Raw genomic sequence first — 13165 nt, forward strand, 5'->3', positions numbered from 1 at the left:
ATAGTAGTGGATTGCTTACCTCTAGGAAGAATGCTTGCAGGCCTTAACCCTGGGCTATGGAACCGACAGGGACAGAGTAGAGAGGCTAGGAAGAGGCCTCCCTCCAGATATTCAGCTACATCGCTGTTATTTTCTTGTAGTCTCATGAGAGAACTGCATTCAACCGAACTCTCACTTGGATTTACCTGAGCTCATCTGCACTGGTTTGGATTTACCTCCAACAGGACCTGAACTACACTGCACAGCACACAACTGCACACAACTGCACAGCCTAACTTAGGTCTGAGCTAAGATATACACTCACCTAAAGAATTATTAGGAACACCTGTTCTATTTCTCATTAATGCGATTATCTAGTCAACCAATCACATGGCAGTTGCTTCAATGCATGTAGGGTTGTGGTCCTGGTCAAGACAATCTCCTGAACTCCAAACTGAATGTCAAAATGGGAAAGAAAGGTGGGCTACAACAGCAGAAGACCCCACTGGGTACCACTCATCTCCACTACAAATAGGAAAAAGAGGCTATAATTTGCACAAGCTCACCAAAATTGGACTGTTGAAGACAGATGAGTCTCGATTTCTGTTGAGTCCAAATTTGGCGTAAACAGAATGAGAACATGTATCCATCATGCCTTATTACCACTGTGCAGGCTGGTGGTGATGGTGTAATGATGTGGGGGATGTTTTCTGGGCACACTTTAGGCCCCTTATTGCCAATTGGCCATCGTTTAAATGCCACAGGCTACCTGATCATTGTTTCTGACCATGTCCATCCCTTCATGACCATCATGTACCCATCCTCTGATGGCTACTTCCAGCAGGATAATGCACCATGTCACAAAGCTCGAATAATTTCAAATTGGTTTCTTGAACATGACAATGAGTTCACTGTACTAAAATGGCCCCCACAGTCACCAGATCTCAACCCAATAGAGCATCTTTGTGATGTGGTGGAAAGGGAGCTTCGTGCCTTGGATCTGCATCCCTCAAATCTCCATCACTAACTCAGATGTGAAAGTAGCCTAATACAGCTCCACATACCTCTTCCTTCCAGTGATATCTCCTTTGATGTAGATGTTCTCTGTCCTCATCTTCTCCTTTCAGACCAGGCCATGATGATTTCTTTCAGCCATGTCTTCTCCCTGCAGAGCTTGACAGACATCTTAGTTTTCTACTTTTCCATCATCATCCCACCTTCTGAACACCCCATCCTGCCACCCCTAATACTGTGCCCGCTGTGCTCCCTATACAAGTTACACACAGATAGTTCCCCTTCAATATTGGCACACAGTGTCCTAAAAGATAACTGTACTAAGGAAACAGTGTCCCTGACACTAATAGTGTAAACATAATGTTCCCCAAAAATAATTGTGCTAAGCTGATACCGTGCCAGGGTGCCCTCCACCGTAATACTGCTCCCCAAAGTCCCACCAATACAAATAATTATCTACCAGACAACATGTAGTAGTAATAGTGCCCCTACAGTAATAATTTCCTACTGTGTCCCAGAAGTAATAATGCTCCCATAGTGCTCAAACTAGTATTCATGTTCCTCATAGTCCCTCAACTGTAATAAAGCCCACCATAATGCCCACGGTAGTAATAATTCTCTTTATAATGTGTTATAGTAAAAATAAAAATGCCCTGTTTTGTGGCAGCATAAAAAATACCTCCTCTTAGTTCCCCCTGTAGAGCCAATGTCCTCATAGTACCCTCATAATGTGTGCCAATGCCCCCTACTGTGTGCCCAAAAACCCCTCTTAGTGCCCCCGTTGAGACAAGGTCCCCATAGTGCCCTATAAAATACTCCTATTTTGTGCCCCCCCCCTTATCCCCATGGTGCCTGACAATATGCCAGTATAAAATTCCCCCATATTGTGTGCCAGTATAATTCCCCTATATTATGACCCCAATAGTGCTCCTCTCCCCCCTTCTCCATAGTGCCCCCCATGTGTGCCAGTATATAAGATAGGGTCCCCAGTAGATGCCCGCATAGTGCTCCCCCTTCTCCATAGTGCCCCCATGTGTGCCAGTATATAAGATAGGGTCCCCATAGTGCTCCTCCCTCTCCATTATGCCCCCCTATGTGTGCCAGTATATAAGATAGGGCCCCCATATTGCTCCCCCTCCATAGAGCCCCCCCATGTGTGCCTGTATACAAGATAGGGCCCCCCATAGTGCTCCTCCCCCTCCATAGTGCCCCCCATGTCTGCCAGTATATAAAATAGGCAGGCCCCCCATATGTCAATTGTTCAGATAGGCCCCCATATCTGTTGCTCAGGAGGACCCCCCTCCCATATCAGTTGCTTATTCAAGACCCCATACGTCAATTGCTCAGATAGGTCCCCATATCTATTGCTCAGGAGGACCCCCCATATCATATGAGGAGGTGAACATGACCATTTGTAGAATCTGTGGGCAGAAGATGAAGCGTAGCCAGGGTGCCAATGTTGGCATCACGGCCCTGCGTCAACATATGAAGCGTCACCATAAACTGGCCTGGGGGAACTGTGGCTCCGATGTGGTGGTCCAGCCTGCCACAGCAACCGCTGCTTCACCCAGTGGCATGCACCCGATTTCATCCAGTCAAGGCTCTACTACCTGAGCTGTAGGGAGCTGTCTGTACTTCCCATCATCTGCTGGTCCTGATGCTCCTGCTCCTCCTCCTACTCCTTTTCAGTGATTCCGTCAGCAATCGATCACCGAAGCGATTGCCAAGAGACAACAGTATGCGTGCACTCATCCAACGGCACAGAAGCTGAATGTGCTCCTGGTCAAGTTGCTGGTGCTGCAGTCCCTCCCTTTCCAAGTGGTGGACTCTGCACCTTTCAGAGCACTGTTGGCTTGTGCCGAGCTGAAGTGTAGAGTCCCAAGCCATAATTTCTTTGCCAAAAAGGAGGTACCAGCCCTGCACACGTACATAGAACAGAAAGTGGGCCAGTCCTTGAGCCTGTCGGTGTTTGCACGGCAGTGCCGACATGTGGAGCTGTAACTACGGTCAGGGTCAATACATGTCCTTTACAGCCCACTGGGTGAATGTGGTCCCTGCACAGCCACACCAGCAACTGGGCCAGGTGGCGCCGCTTCCGCCTCCATGTTCTCATGCCGTTGGTCCTGCGACAATGTCCGCCTCTGCCTCCTCATCCTCCACCATGTCCTCAGCCTCCACTGCAGGGACAATTCACAGTGCCCCTCCAGCATACCACATGTACAGGACATGGTGGTGTCACGCCGTTCTGCACCTCGTTTGCCTGGGCAAACGGAGTCACACAGGGGAGGAACTGCTCCGTGTCCTTCATCAAAAAATTGACTCACAATCGGAACCGTGGTGACCAACAACGGAAAGAACGTGGTCTCGGCGCTGCGTAAAGGAGGGCATGGCACACGTGTAAGATCTGGTTGTCAAGTGGTTCATGAAATCTTCCACCCATCTGCAAGACATCCTAAAAATGGCCAGGAAACTTTGCATGCACTTCAGCCACTCGTACACCGCAAAGCACACCCTCCTTGAGCTGCAGCAGCAGAACGGCATCCCCCAACATAGGCAGATATGTGACGTTTCCACCCATTGGAATGCCACCCTCCATATGTTGGACCGACTATACGAACAGAGAAAGGCCATATACGATTTCTTGATGATCCAAGTGGACAGGAGTACTCCCCTGTGTAACTTCGATGTCAGCCAGTGGCATCTCATACATGACACCTGTCATTTGCTCAGGCCCTTTGAGGAGGCCACGTTATTTGTCATTTGCCAGGACTACAGGATGAACAACGTCATTCCACTACGTCATGTCCTGGAACAGATGCTGGTAAATATGGCTGGTTAGGGGACTGGAGATGTGGGGCCTAGATCTCATGGCCACATGAGCCCTGTGAGGGCTGAACTGGAGGAGGAGGACATTGGAGCACAAGCAATGTGTAGAGAAATGGGTGGTTTTTCTACACAGGTGGCAGTAGAGGAGAAGCAGGAGCAGCCAGAGGAGCTACATGGCGATGAGGAAGATGAGGCAGAGGACCCAGACACACTATGGCAGTATGCAGTGGAGATGGGGGCAAGGAGTCCATCCGAGTCAGTTGCACAAATGGCCCGATGCATGCTCACTTGCTTGCGTAGTGACAGCTGAATTGGCACCATTCAGCAGAGGGATGACTTCTGGATCTACACCTTGTTGGACCATCGATACCGATCCAAAATGGGGGCCTTTTTTACACCCGCTGAGAGAAAGGACAAACTGAACTACTATGGAGACATCCTATGTAGTCACTTGGCCCCTGCCTATCTGCGCCATCATCCATCCTCTTGCAGGTCTGACCAGGGGGACCTCTGAGCTCAAGTTCCTCTGCCATGGCTGCTGTGGCAGCGTGGGGGTGGAGGGGTAGGAGCAGTTCCAGCTCCTTCAGCAGCAACTTGAGTCTAGAGTCGCTGATGAGCAGCTTTCTTCACTCGCCTAGTGAAGAAACTACTCACCAGCAGCAGCTAGACCTGGAGCAGGACCTGAACCAGCAGGTGGTGGCATAATTGGACAGCACCCTGCCACTCCACATTAAAGATCCGCTGGACTATTGGGCAGCCAAATTAGATTTGTGGCCGCAACTGGCAGAGTTTGCCCTGGAAAAGCTGTCCTGCCTGGCCAGTAGTGTGGCATCAGAGCAGGTGTTCAGTGCGGCGGGGGCCATAGATATCCCAAGAAGAACTCGCCTGTCCAAAATGTGGAGAGACTGACCTTTGTCAAGATGAATCAGATGTGGATCATCCAGGATTTCCACCCGCCAATGCCTGATGCATCAGACTAGATCATCCATGGTGCCACACCAACACTTTGATAAAAGAGACCGGTTTCTTCTGGCTACCTGCTTCTTTCAGATGCTACCACCCGCCTGATGCCACACATGTGATGCCAAGTGCTCCTTCTTTCACCTTCTTCATGCTGCTGCTACATCCACACTGTCACCTTGTGTCACGCCCGTGACAGGTGGTAGAAGATCTGAAAGACTTGCTGCACGTGAGTGACCTGACAGCTTCTTTTGGTTTAACTTTGTCTATGTGTTGCTGGTATGTCCACACCTCCTTTTCAGGTGTAGATCATGTGACCATTACTACTCCCTACTTAGTCTGGCTTTACCCATCACTCCTTGCTGGGAAGGAACAGGTCATCTGTGGCCAAATCACTGTCTTCAGGGCCTTCTAGGGTGAGACAGGCTTAGGTGCCTGCGGATGAACCCCTACCATCGGGGTCTGTTCATTCTGTTAGCAGTCAGGGCTCAGGTTGGGATTTTATTAGGTGGTGACCTTTCCCCTTTCCATAGTTTGCAGGCCTGGTACCTTCTCCCTCCCTCTCATTTTTGGTGTGGAGTTCCCCTCCCACACTACACCGTGACACCTTGCCTCTCTGTGGTTTCCTGATGCTGCTGCCACTTCTACACTATGTCACCTTGCCTCTCTGTGGACTCCTGATGCTGCTGCCACTTCCACACTATGTCACCTTGCCACTCTGTGGTCTCCTGATGCTGCTGCTGCCACATCCACACTGTCATTGTGCCACCCTGTAGCCTCCTCCCGATGCTGCTGCCGCCACCTCCACACTCTGTCATTGTGCCACTCTGTGGCCTCCTGATGATGCTGCTGCCACCTCAACACCCTGTGGCCTCCTCCTGATGCTGCTGCTGCCACCTCCACACTGTCATTGTGCCACCCAGTGGCATCCTCCTGATACTGTTGCTGCCGACATTTCCATGCTCTGTCATTTTGCCACTGTGTGGCCTCCTGATGCTGCTGCTGCCACCTCCATACTGTCATTGTGCCACTCTGTGGCCTCCTCCTGATGCTGCTGCCACCTCCAGACTCTTTCATTGGGCCACTCTGTGGTCTCGTCATGCTGCTTCCACCTCACCACTATGTCATAGGGCCACTTTGTGGACTTCTCATGCTGTTCCCACCCTCCCCACTTCATGACTGTGCCACTATTTTGCCTTTCGGTCTGGCTGACATCATCATTTATTTTACCCTTCTTCTGATCTGTCAGAAGGAAGGAAAAATGAGACACACAACGGATCCTGTCTATGTAACAGCTGTAAAGCCTGCATGACATGGTCCCTATTTTACATCAGAATTGGCTTATGATTTGGTAGCCAAAAGCAGGAGTCATTCACGTGTCATCTCTGTTTTGGGCTTTAGCAATACTGATGGATTGCTGACCGAGTGAAGGCTGATGCTCCACAGACAGGATACCTTTTTTGGGGGTTATTGTTCTCACGGATGAGAGGAAGGGCAAAATAATCAGTGACGTCAGCAGAAACTTACTGCTGACACCCTCTCCACTCTGTTGGGGGGCTCTACTTGTATAAGCGTTTAATAAAACAGGTTGTGTAGACATCTATGTGGAATCAGCTGCCGACGGTGTAAAAGGAGTGCGCTTCTTCTTGACGCTAACATTGACCTGTAAGGCTGAATTCACACTTGAGTAATTTGGTCAGTTTTGGCCCCGTAACTGCTCAAATAAGTGAAGTGTGCAGTGATTCAAAGAGCGACGCCTGTCATCTGCATGTCATACTGACTAACAGTATTATTCCACTACCCCAGCAGACTCCCTATGCGTGTTACTGCAAGGCACAGTGTTCTACACCACTATAAAGGCTCTCTGCAGCCAGGAAATAGCAGCTTTTAACGCGATTCGCCGCAAATAAATTCGGATCAAACCAAATTGTTTAGAAAAATTCAGCGAACTGGCCGAATCAAATTTCTTGAGAAATTCTCTCATCTCTAAAGCTCCATTCACATGTCCGCATATGTGGCTCGCATCCGTTCCGCAATAGTGCGGAACGGGTGCAAACCCATTCATTCGCTATGGGGAAGGAATGGATGCATTTGCATTTCCGGAGAGAGGCCCTGATCTTCCGGTCCGCAGCTCCACAAGAAAATAGAGCATGTCCTATTCTTGTCCGCAGCTGCCGGCCATGTGTGGCCCGGTGTATTGCGGATTAGCAATTTGCGGATCCGCTATACACCATGGACGTGTGAATGGACCCTTACTGTAACAGCAATATATTAACCCAGCACTGTGACATGACTGCTAGTGATGAGCGGCAGGGGCTATATTCGAATTCGCAATATTTCACGAATATTTTAGCGAATTTGAGATTATTTTCTTGATTGCAAAAAATCGGCAATGTAATATTTGCGTAATGCACGCGAAATACAGGCTTGGGTCACTTTTGCTACATTTTCCAAGCTGCTAGACGTTTCCAAAGATTGGAGAAAATGGTTGGCATGGCAGAACATAAAAAATGGCTTTATATGCAGTTAGAGTGCTCCAATATATTTGCGATTACGCTAATCGGCACTAATGATACGAATATTTTGGTGCAATATGTGAAACTTCACATTTTAGCAGGTCTGCATGTATGTATGGACAGCAGAACCTATCAGACTACCTAACACACTGCACGGCAACAGCTACACTATATCAGGATATAACCTACACTGATTATCCTCCACTATCTATCTGTATTATATATATATAAGCTATCTATCTATCTAATGTAATGAGTGGAAAGCAGAGAGCACAGAAATGACACTGCTGTCTCTCTCAAAACTTTAAAAAACTGTAGAAAATGGCTGCTGAGGAGGTTCTTATATAGTAAGGGGTAGGCAACTTTCCTATTGGTTGCTAGGGATGTTGCTAAGCTCAGACAAAGACATTGAAACTTTCCCATTGGCCGACAAGCATGAAATGAGGTCCTTATATAACAAAAAAAAGCGAATTCTTGAAGTGCCGATATTCACAATTAATATTCGCGATTCGAATATTCGTGCCTATCACTAATGACTGCATGCATAATTTTTGTGCTACAACTTGAATATCCCTTAACTGGGACACTTCCATGTCTATGCTGTAGCCTGTAACATCCTTGTGTGTATTATCCTTGTACTGTGACATCAGTTTGTTCATTACCTTGGGCATTAAGGAGACACATAGCAAAACTAATAATCATAGTAGTCATAGGGTAGTAGGGCTCGATTCCAGGTTTTACTGTGGGGCTTTATGGATTCTTGTAATGTCCCTACTTCTCCTGTTAACCCCAAATGACATCTCCTCTCATGTACTGCACCAGTGTGACAGGTCTCACCCATGTCTACTGCTAGACATTGCCTTACTTATGAAACAAAGCAATAATTATGTGTTACAATGCTTACATTTTAAGGCCCTCCACTAATGCAGGCCTGACAGGTAATAAGACCAGTCACACAGCAGTAGGGCCTTCTGGAATTAGTCACTAAATTCCTGCTGCATTTTGCCTAGAATATGTTCACATGATCTCTAGTAACCAGAGGACGCCTTAATTATAAATGACAATGTTTTCCGGAGTTCCCCCCTACCTGGTTTATGTATTTATATCATGGACTGGGACATAAAGACTGCAGACTTGCTACCTTGGATTTGGCAAATTTTCAGTGTTTTACAGTATCATCAATGTGTATATTAAGAACTCTTATCCACAACCTGCAAAAAAAAATTCCCATTTATGCTGGAAAGTGGCCGGATCACTGCCGAATTCCATTATTGTCAATAGGGATCTGGCAATGCCAGATCCAGTGAATGGCGCCAGGCTGTTCTCTGCCAGAACAGCCTGTCGGAAACGTTCACTGAAGAAGTGAATGCAGCCTAAGTTGACCTACAGTGTAGATTTTAAAAGGGTTATCCCATGAATAACTTAGATATGATATAGTACATGACAGTCTCTTTCTAACAAAGCTAGAACCAACCCTGTACCTCACATGGATCCAGAGATCTCCCCATTCATTGCCCCAATTGCTCTGTTATTTTTATTTAAAGCTGACTTTCTCAGTAGGTGTACCCTTTCTGCTGCAGCTGGTGGCAGTTGAAGGATGGAACTGAGCATGTGCTTCCATCTCAGTGAGCCGGACAAAGAATTTTGAAAAAGAGCAAACAGCGGGTGGCGCTATACAGATAGATTTCACCAAATAACTCAGTGGCTATAATATATTTTTGATGACATGCAATTACAAAAGTATTTAGATCCAGGTGCCCCCCCAATCATGTGCCAGTAACAAGTACCCACATAGATGGCCCCAATAATGTGCCAGTAACAAGTTCCCCCAATCATGTGCCAGTAACAAGTGCCCCCATAGATGCCCCCAAACATGTGCCAATAACAAGTGCCCCCATAGATACCCCCCAATCATGTGCCAGTAACAAGAAACCCCATGGATGCCCCCCAATCATGTGCCAGTAACAGGTGCCCCCATAGTGCTGAGGACGGCAATACAGATGACTATGGAGATGAGCACTTCCACATTGGAAGCGCTCATTTTCCTGTGCCTTGCCGCCGCACCCCACTTGTCATCAAGGCCGCGCCGCCTGGGGCCATCGCCTCACTTTGCCTAATTGGCGTTGCGGCACTTCTAGAGCCCCCCCCCCCCCCCCGTGAATTTTGCGCCTGGGGCAACGCCCCCCCCCACGCTACGCCCCTGGCCAGCGGGGCTCAAGAGGCAGCTTCCTTGGTTCCCCCAGGAGCAACTGGGCCCGGGGCAGCTGCCCCTTTTGCCCCACATTAAAGACGGCCCTGATAGGGATTTAAGGGTAAAGACCAGGGTGCCACTTAGATAACACCCATAGATGGAAGGTTACATCCAAAGAACTATGTTTCACTGAACACTACTAGTGAGTAGTCTATTCATACACAAGCCATACATGTATTCTCTTGTTGAACCGCTGTGTCTTCTAGACACCTCAACCTCAGGGCATATTAAATATATAATAGACCATGTTATTCATCTTTTACCTCCAAGCTATAGAGCTATTATCTAAGTGCAGACACTGCCGTTCCCTGTTAAACAAGTGCGAGGCATCTCCCGTGTGTACTTCTCTCTGTGGCCTAAGGATGTTCATGTATCTTGTAACTTGTGATCTGGGAGCTATCACATTACACATACAAATGTTCCCACCCCAGACATGAGGCACCAACTATGAATGCTGCAATCTGTCAGGAAATCTGCTGGCCCTCCAGGAACTATGTTCCTGCTCAGAGTAACTGTAGTACTGTGCTGTTGGTATTACAATGCTAGGGAGAGGGCTTGTTTCATAACCCCCTTTGTCAGCCAAAATACCTGCCGGGTAAAAGCCATGTATATTGCGTACATGCTGTCCCTTACAATGACCGTTTCCTTTACCATCTTGTGTGCAGCCTTTGTCTTTTATATATAGGTGCACTATCCCATCTACACACTGACATAATATAGTTGGCTATTAAGATACTGCACACATATCAACTCCCTAAGGCTACTTTCACATTTGCGTTCGGGGCTCCGCTTGTGAGTTCCGTTTGAAGGCTCTCACAAGCAGCCCCGAACGGATCCGTACTGCTCCAATTCATTCTGAGTGGATTCGGATCCACTCAGAATGCATCAGTATGGCTCCGCTTGGCCTCCGTTCCGCTCAGCAGGCGGACACCCGAAAGCAGCTTGCAGCGTTTGGGTGTCCGCCTGGCCACGCGAGCCAAACGGATCCGTCCAGACTTACAATGTAAGTCAATGGGGACGGATCCGTTTGAAGTTGACACAATATGGTGCAATTTCAAACTGATCCGTCCCACATTGACTTTCAATGTAAAGTCTGACGGATTAGACTTAGAATTTTTTCTCAAATATAATGCAGACGGATCCGTTCTGAACGGATCCCATCGTTTGCATTATAGGAGCGGATCCGTCTGTGCAGACACCAGACGGATACGCTCCGAACGCAAGTGTGAAAGTAGCCTAATACTGTGTATTAGGTGAGCCAATTTCTAATGTCATTTACCAAAATACCATATACAGTGATGTATGCTCCTTACAAGCATATAGGACTAAATACTGCTAAATAGTGTCCAGATGAAAGCCCCAATCTCAGTGAGGCAAGTATACTAACCAGTGGCCTGTTGAGTCAATGGCCCTCAAGTTGGCAGCAACTGCTTTCTCTGACTGTTCTTGGGTTACTTCATTTCTGCGCATGTTCAGCTTTCTAGCAGAAGCCTGAAGGTTTTGTGCCAATATTGACTGGTATTTGGAACTGTTCATAATTCCCTCTAGCTTAACTAAGGCCCCAGTTCCAGCTGAAGAAAAACAGTCCCAAAGCATGATGCTGCCATCACCATGCTTCACTGTGGGCATGGTGTTCTTTTGGTGATGTGCAGTGTTGTTTTTGCGCCAAACATATCTTTTGGAATTATGGCCAAAAAGGTCAACCTTGCTTTCATCAGACCATAACACCTTTTCCCACTTGCTTTTGGGAGACTTCAGATGTGTTTTTGCAAAATGTAGCCTGGCTTGGATGTTTTTCTTTGTAAGAAAAGGCTTTCGTCTTGCCACTCTACCCCATAGCCCAGACATATGAAAAATACGGGAGATTGTTGTCACATGTACCACACAGCCAGTACTTGCCAGATATTCCTGCAGCTCCTTTAATGTTGCTGTAGGCCTCTTGGTAGCCTCCCAGACCAGTTTTCTTCTCGTCTTTTCTTTAAATTTTGGAAGGACGTCCAGTTCTTGGTAATGTCACTGTTGTACCATATTTTCTCCACTTGATGATGACTTTCTTCACTGTGTTCCATGGTGTAACAGATCTCCTAGCACCCCGACCGGGTACCTCCGTTGATGGATGCACCCAGTGCTTCCCGAGGACTCCAAGGACTCCGCTCTACACCAAAACCACCACAGGAGCCAGGAACAGCTCTTTCAAGAGCTAGTAGTTATAGCCAGGGGAGTATAGCAAATCTTCAGCGTATAGCAATCCCCACACATATGAGACAAGGCTCTATGTTGAATGTAAAACAGGAACTCTTTAATGGGTTATTTTTCAGCCTTTTATGCAGGTCTCCTAGCAAGGGACACTCCCCCTGGGGCCCTTGTAGAAGACTGTGACATTTTATATTTTAGCCAATCACATGCATTTACAGTATTGAAACCTTCCCAGCAATTGTACACAAAACCCACTTCCCTCTGTCTGTAACGCAATTAACAAAATACAATGAGCATTGTCTTTGACGCAATTAACTAACATACTGGCATTGTCTGAGACGCAATCAAAAAATACAATTACCAAACATAATGGGCTAACTTAATCACTCACAGACAGAAAACACACATTTTTCCCAACACACAGAAAACACCTCAAAACCCCACACATCCCCATAATGTATACATCCATGTATAGCTCTGATCTGGGTGAACAACATATCCAAAAATCACCCAGATCCGGATAGGGGTTCCCGAATTCCATGGAAGTCACATTTGGTCGGCCGCAAGCATGGCTTTCCTGCCCAAAACAGTTCCACAGATTTAAGCTGTGCGGTCGGTATGTCTTCTCCTTCAAAGTTAGTATGGGCCATAATCCTGGGCAAGAGGCTGGCAACCAGGCCCCTCCAAAACCCAGTGGCGAGGTTGGTTTCGCCACACATCTCCCCCTCCCAGGGAAGACTAACCAGATACCTGACCTCACGCCGGTTGGTACCTGAGTTAGTCTGGCAGTCCACCCACAACCAAATACTGGACCTTTTGAATTTTAGGGCCTGGCTCTGTTCTGTACGTCCCCAGCTGTTGAGTAGGCATCTGCTACTCCTTGCTTTATTTGTGTTCTCTAGCTTGGAGCTGTAGGTACTTGATGGGCAGAGGCCGACTGCGCTGATGCCAGCTCTTCCGCTGGGGTAGCCTGTGGGAAGTCCGGCTCTGGAGAAGAGGAAAGGGGAGGGCAGAGGCCGACTGAGCTCTGCCCAGATGCCAGCTCTTCTGCTGGGATGGAGTCAGGGAATCCTGCCCCCAAGACCTTGTTGCGGATCAGCTGTGGAGAGGAGGGATCGCTTACCTCCTCCTCCTGGCATTCCTGCGGGGTTGGTGGGGGATCCGTATCGGCCGTCCAGCATCCCGGTAGGCCTGGTGCAAAGACTGTGGTCCCATCTGCCTCATCCGAGTTAGGGGTGCTGTCCCCCTGTGGTTGTGGAGAGAGACCGATTGTCTCCTCTCCCTTCAAGGTACACTGCCGCTGGGGAATGGAGACGATGCTCTCCTCTCCCTGCAAAACATACTGCCACTGGGGAGCAGGACCAACTGTCCCTTCTCCCTGAAACTCCGGCTGCTGTTGGGGATCTGGGCCGACTGCCCAGCA

The sequence above is a fragment of the Bufo gargarizans genome, chromosome 2 (assembly GCF_014858855.1).
Source record: "Bufo gargarizans isolate SCDJY-AF-19 chromosome 2, ASM1485885v1, whole genome shotgun sequence".
Taxonomy (NCBI): domain Eukaryota; kingdom Metazoa; phylum Chordata; class Amphibia; order Anura; family Bufonidae; genus Bufo; species Bufo gargarizans.